At 52.3% G+C, this 5,504-nt stretch overlaps 1 long non-coding RNA gene across 1 annotated transcript in view; it reads left to right on the top strand.

Annotated features, from left to right (window-relative positions):
* Window positions 1-2,985: 2,985 nt before the first annotated feature.
* The window catches only part of LOC141276726 (uncharacterized), a 5,756-nt gene continuing 3,237 nt past the window's right edge, over window positions 2,986-5,504 (top strand). The window contains exons 1-3 of the long non-coding RNA XR_012326715.1: window positions 2,986-3,383; window positions 4,690-4,825; window positions 5,485-5,504. The exon at window positions 5,485-5,504 is cut by the window's right edge and continues 3,237 nt beyond it. This is a non-coding gene — a long non-coding RNA (uncharacterized lncRNA). The remainder of the gene's footprint in view (window positions 3,384-4,689; window positions 4,826-5,484) is intronic.

Consider the following 5,504-nt stretch of genomic DNA (forward strand, 5'->3'; position numbering starts at 1 on the left):
AGACGGTTTGAAGGACAGACCATACCAGCTGGAGATGTGGAATGAAATTCAGAGGTGTCCTAAGAGTGCACCGTGAACAACCCTTGGATGTGTCCTTTGAAAATGTGGGTCTCAGGACCTCGTGGTCATGCCAGCCGGCCTTGGCGATCCTCAATGACATCAGCTTTGCACCCAGTAACCCTTGAACTGTGCTGATACAGCACATTGGAAACGTTCTTCATCACCAAACCCTTCTACCCCTTCCACCACCTTATGGGATGCTGGTGGATTATAGAACACACGTGGATAATCCTTGTTACCCAAGCTGGAGCATGTGGGAAGCGGCCATCTCAAGTGGAAAGAAGTCCCCCCCATTTACACCTTGAGCTCCATTTATCACTGCAGGGATTCCCACATCCTGGCTACTCACATGCCTGTGCCCTTTGCCCGGTCATCATCGGGTGATCAGAAGCTAGCTCAGGGCCTGAAGAGAGTATATATTCTCAGTCAATGCTGAATGGAAGCTGGCTGGCCCACCCACGTGCTCGCTGTCCCTGGTGGGAAGGGCTTACAAGGCCCCTTGCTGATCACGCCTCCCTCCTGAGCTGTCCTCCCCAACCCCTCCTGGGCCGGTCAGGCTGGATGCTCTGAGCGCCATCAGGCCGCTGGGCACTGGAAGAGTGCCACCTCCCCTCCCGTGGCTGGGATGATGTTTTCCCAGGGCCATGGCTGCTGTCCCTAAGGGAGGGGTCAAGATGAGGGCGTGCAAGGACTCAGGCAACATGAGTTTCCTGACGGCCGAGGAGGTCGAACCCAAGAGTACTCGATCAATGTGTCTGATTTGAAGTCTGAAAGGCTTTGTTGGCGCCGGGGACGTGAGGGGGACCAGACCAGGTGGGACCAGGTGAGGGGACGGGGATTGATTGGCCTTGGAAGCAGGGTTAATTCCTGAAGCCGAGGCGCGTGATGGCCGTGTGGTCTCATAAATAAGCAGGCATCAGCCTCCGCTCCGGGTGCTGATGAGAGGACAGGCCTGGGAGGAATTGTGGGAGCTCAGCTCACCCACGTGTGTGGGCAGCAGGGGTCTCCGTCCTCCTAAAGGAGAATCTGGCCCTTTCACAATCAGGCTGACGTAGGCTTCATCTACCGGGAAGAAACCAAGAGGGAAAGCGGCACCAGCGTCCCCGCCTTTTTCATCCAACGAACCCAAGATGGTGAGTGATGACTCGCCATCCAAGCAGTCGACCGGGTCCAGAGCCAGCGGGACGACCCCCCGAAAGGAGCTCTCACGTTCCTCGCCCTTTCCCATCTGCAGCACACTGGTAAGGACCAGTGTTTCTTCCACATCCATTTCCACCACACGAGCATTGCCAGACCCAGTCCTGCGTGCTGGTCCCACCCAGTGGTACCCCTAGAGGAGGTTTGGGCTGTGTCAGCCTCCACTCCAACAGCAGCAGCAGCGTGTGAGGGGCCTGGGACCTGCCGGGGTAGGCAGCGTGAAGGCCTGGGCTGGGGAGGTGTGGGAGAACGGCCCCAGTGTCCACGTCTGCCTCCCTGCCCCACCGGCATCACGGCCACTGGGCTGGCCGCTGCTTCTGGCAGTGCTTCGGGTATCCCGTAGGAGCTAGGAGCCAGGCCAGCCCAGCGAGGGCTGTGTTCCTGGCCCAGGTCACACCCAAGTCTTTCCTCCTGGAGAAGAAGCAACATTTCCAACTTTTGAAGTGGATTTGCCTAATACACGTCTTATGCACCTGGGGACTTTAAAACAGCTGATGGAGAGGGGCCTCAGGTTGGAAAGACCCCCAGAAACCTTTGGCCCAAGATGCTGAAGGGCCTGCCCGAGCTGGAACCACTTCCGGACAGTTCAGTCCAGACATGATAGAGCAAAGCAGTCAGAGCAGGGCAGGGGCTGCACCTCCGTGTTCAAACTCTAGCTCTCCCTCGACCAGGTGTTCGGATTCGGCAAATTACCAAAGCATTCCACCAAAGCCAAGTCCTTTCCTCTGTACCATGGTTGGGGGAGGGGGAGCGTATACTGGCGTCTCTTTCTAGGGGCTGCTTTGAGGATTCCGTATGACAATTCTGGTCAGAGGCTGGGAGGGGTCCAGTGCACAGCCGGTGCTCTGCCGACATTTGCTGACTTTGAGATGTGACGGCATTGAGTCTGTTACCAGAGAAGCGGATGACGGGCAAGGCGTTATTATTTGTGACCTGCCTGGTAAAGGAGCTAGCACAAAAAATTTTTTAACCTGATGTCTTTAATTTTTAGTAGCATGCACAGGACGGTGGCGACTGTTGCTTTCCTGCCCCGTCCCACGCTCAGACACGGCACACAGTTAGGACTCGGGGCCAGGTGGCGGGTTTCATTTCATCCATTCACCAGCTGTGTGACCTTGGGCAAGTCACATGCTCTCTGTGCTCTATCCTCACCTGTAAGATGAGGTCGACTTCCTCCTAGGTCGGCATGAGATTGACTAAACAAATGTGTTGGTCTTGGAATGTCCTGGGTACATGGTAAGTACCTAGACAGGGTTTTAAAAAGAAGCAGTTATCATCAGTGCTTGCTGGTGCCTGGGGGGTGGGGAGGGAGGGAGGGGGGGATCAGTGGGTGGAGGTGGGGCACAGGGGATTCTAGGGCGGTGCTGTATGGCTCTGTAACGGCAGATGCACACGATCACGCATTTGTCCAAGCCCGCAGAACGCACAACGCAGAGTGACTCTAACGTAAGCTGTGCACAGTCTAGTTAATAATAATGGACTAATGTTGGTTCATCACTGGTTCACTGGAAGGAGGGCAGGTGGGATAAGAGAGCACATGCGAACTCCGTGCTTTCTGCTCAACTTTTCTGTAAGCCTAAAAGTGCTCTAAGAAACCAGGTCCGTTAATGAAAGATAAGCAGTTATCACATATTAGGCTGTTGCATTGTTTGATCTGGGGGTGCTTCCCGCCTCACATGGTGGTCAGTTCCTTCATTTCCTCACCTTTCACTCTCATCCTTTTCCTTCTTTGGTTTCCAAGAGACACACTGTCAGGCTGTCAGCTCTTTTGAGTCCCTCCACTGGCTGGCCCTTGACGGATATTGGATGGCCAAGGGGATGCAGCGCTTCTAAGCTGTGCTAGAAAAGCTGGAGATGCTCCCGGACTCCTTCGGTCCTCTTCTGCCCCCTCCCTGCTGCTGCCTCTCTCCAGCCCGTGTCACCGCACGGCAGCAGCGGCCGGCGGCCCCTCTCCTGTGAGGGAGAGGACTTCCTGCATGCTCGCTTATCTGCCCTTGGGCTGCCAGCTCCCGCTCTGGTGCCGAGGGGTCTGCCTCCTTGCTCAGATCTGCTCCATGAGTCATCAGGCATTTTGCTCCGTGGGCCGTATCAGGAAGACCTAACTACAGCCAGGAGCAGAACGCAGAGTAAGGAGAACAGGGCTTTCCAAGGTGTCGCCTCTTTTACAATGACTTTCACTTAGGCAGGTATTAATATCCTGCTGCACTTTCTTCCTCCTTGCTTCTGTGATTTCTCTCCAGCAAAACTGCACAGCCCGTCAGTTCTCAGTGAGAACTTTTTCTAGGTTAATTTGTTTTACATCTTTCCAATCTTTGCATGACGTATGCAGTCATAGTTTCTCCAAGCCCAGGAAAGCATGCCTGTGCCCCAAATAATGGAAAATAAGGGACAAGAGGAATCTTTTTGCACCTACAAGTGTTTGAGTGAGTTTTGATGTCATCGTTGTGTCTGTTTTGTCCCTAAACATCATTCCAGTGTTTGTGTGTGTGTGGGGGGGGGGGGGGTCTGGCATTCTTTACCCAAGTTGGTGCTTTCTCCCTCCAAATTATCTTGTTACAGAGCTCTTCCCAGAAGGCGCTAGAGCTGATGTAATGCCCGACTCTGACGTTGACCCAAGAAACTGAAAATCTCTCATGTGGGAAACAGCCAGGGGTGACCACCTGCTGATCAGCTCACCTCCTTTGGAAATTCTAGGGATTCTTCTCGATGGGCTTTAACAAACTGCACATTTTGGGGGTCAAATGATCAAAGTAATACCAAACAGAATTGCAGGCTTTTGCCATAATGAAAGGGGAAACAAATTTAGAAACTACTCAGTGGCCTTCCAGGGCTGCATGTCCCCACCAGCTCAAGTTAAGTACTCGGAAAGAGTGTGACAATTGGATCCATGGCGTGAGGATTCTGCAGCATTGATAACGTCAACATGACAAGTTGTCACTTTGCCGTATGTTCCTTAGCGTGACTAAACCTTAATGGCCAGGTTATCCTGGTGACTCTAGAATAATCAGGGCAACAGAACAGGAATGAATGGCAGTTACTGTAATTACTCTAGAAAGAGGACCAAAGCAAACAGAAATTCTCTCTAATTTTATATATTCCCAATAGGTGCACATGCTACATCATTATCACTATAGAAACTACCTAGTAGTTAGCCAAAAATCAGTGCTGTGTCGCATGCTGGTGGGTCAGTGGGCACACAGCTCCCAAGGCAGCCCTCGCGACCCCAGACGAGCTCGGAGGATGCCAGCCATTGATAGGAGGGGCTGGAGGACAACAGACGCCCCAAACTAAAGACATCCTGCTCGATCTGTTTCATTGATTTTGATGCTTCAGATCCAGCTGCCACTTCTGGACGTTAGCAGACCTCAGCAGTATGTGCCGTGATTGCAGGAGTAATGGAGACTTTTACTGTTATTATGATTACTCTTACAGAATTCCTGGAATCTTAAAGAATCACCTGGAACTGGCTCAGATCCCCATGGAAAAGCATTCGATAAGCGAAGAGTTACACCATTTTGCAGTGGGATGACAGTGACCATCACTAGCTTCCGGTGAAACAAGACACCAGGTAACGAAGGCTCGACAAGTGTGTCTCTCCTTTTCCTTTCCATTTTCTCCTAATCCTGTTGAGTCTTTGGCATCTCACAGCCCCAAAGAACTTCACACGTGAGTATTTCTGGGCCAGAAGCGTCCCAGGAAATCAGGCACCAAACACACACGGGGGACCGTGAAGCTGGCTCGCTGCCAGGAGACGGGGTTCATTTCTCTGCTTTCTTTCACCATCACCCCAACTTCCAGCCAGTCCCGTTCTGACAGTTTTCCCATCGCAGGGCCGGTGGGACTTGAGAAAAAGTTAAAGTCCCCACTTTGCGTCCCCATGAACATGAACCAGGAGAGGAGGGCTTTCCAAGGAGGGAATTAGTGAAGTATCGTTTTACTTCGGGTCCAGCATCGAGAAAGGTAAACAACCCTTTGCTGTCGAAACCTGAAATCCCATCAAAGAGAATTCCCGGCCGGCAGAGAGCGATCATCAAAAACACGGAAACGCGAACAATGGGCAGGGCGCAAAGTGAGAAATTTATAGACTGTGGCCTCTGCCGCTTACATATCCTGGAAGAAAAAAAAAAAGTGTTAAGAAAACAAATGCTGCTTATGCATGTGCGGGCTCCAACACTGGCCGTCTGACAAATCGACCCTGGGCTTGACCTCCACAATATGTTTCCACAGGTAATTCCATAACTCTCCGG

Source organism: Tursiops truncatus, chromosome 16, assembly GCF_011762595.2.
Source record: "Tursiops truncatus isolate mTurTru1 chromosome 16, mTurTru1.mat.Y, whole genome shotgun sequence".
Lineage (NCBI taxonomy): Eukaryota > Metazoa > Chordata > Mammalia > Artiodactyla > Delphinidae > Tursiops > Tursiops truncatus.